Source organism: Arachis ipaensis, chromosome B06, assembly GCF_000816755.2.
Source record: "Arachis ipaensis cultivar K30076 chromosome B06, Araip1.1, whole genome shotgun sequence".
NCBI lineage: Eukaryota > Viridiplantae > Streptophyta > Magnoliopsida > Fabales > Fabaceae > Arachis > Arachis ipaensis.
This window is the reverse complement of record NC_029790.2, coordinates 35320385-35321307: the sequence shown is the minus strand read 5'-3', so window position 1 is coordinate 35321307 and position 923 is coordinate 35320385. Positions and strand designations below refer to the sequence as shown.

The 923-nt window shown below is 36.8% G+C and overlaps 1 long non-coding RNA gene across 1 annotated transcript in view; it reads right to left on the bottom strand.

Moving 5' to 3' along the window:
* Positions 465-923, bottom strand: part of LOC107648636 — a 2904-nt gene continuing 2445 nt past the window's right edge. Inside the window, exon 4 of the long non-coding RNA XR_001622013.2 lies at positions 465-521. This is a non-coding gene — a long non-coding RNA (uncharacterized LOC107648636). The remainder of the gene's footprint in view (positions 522-923) is intronic.

Here is a 923-nt window from a genome sequence, read left to right as displayed (position 1 = left end):
ATACTTAATCTTATGCTTAAGTCATAAGACTGAGTTAGTAAAGTATTACGACCTCTAAGAATAGTAATATATATATAATAATAGAGAAAAGATACTTAACTAGGAGCCTTGAAAAACGGGTAAAACAAAATCGCAAAACAAAAAGCGCAACGCTTAGGAAAGGATTACTTGCGTGCTAAGAAACCTAATAGGAACATGATAAAGTTAAGCAAAAGAATAAAGGAAAGCCAAAGAAACAGCATAACTAGCCCCTGACTTAGCCTGCGAAGCTAAGGCTGGCCAGAGGATATATATATATATATATACATATGAACATACATAGGTATCCCCAAAATATACCAAAATACCAAAATAAACTCCTATCCCTCCCTCAACCTCTAAGAGGAGCAGCATACATAAGTTACTTGGAGAGTAAGCTAAATACATATATACATATATACAAATAGAAAACCAAAATACACCCAAGGACTACTTCGCTTTCCAGGATCCAGACGCCTAGCGAGGAGCCTCTCGACCTGCATCTGAAAAACAACAATACAATATGGAATGAGAACCAGAGGTTCTCAGCATGGTAAAAGTGCCACGCGCATAAGAAATACGGTCCTGAGAATGCCATAGGCATTCCTAGAACTCCGTTATACAATTATCCAACTTAATTACTAAACGGAAGCTATAACAGGGGTAGGTATTCTAAATCTACCTAACTTACTCAATTTCAATCCTAATCTAACACCAAACCATTTCTCCTTTTCCTCCATCCCTCCATCATTCACAATGCAACAGAAACAAGCAACCAAACAAGGTCACGCACAAGTAATGAGCAGATAGTACAAATAGCAAGTATAACAGATAGCAGGTGATATATATCAATTAGGCAAACCCAGGAAATGCATAGCAATCAAAACAAACAAATGCATATGATG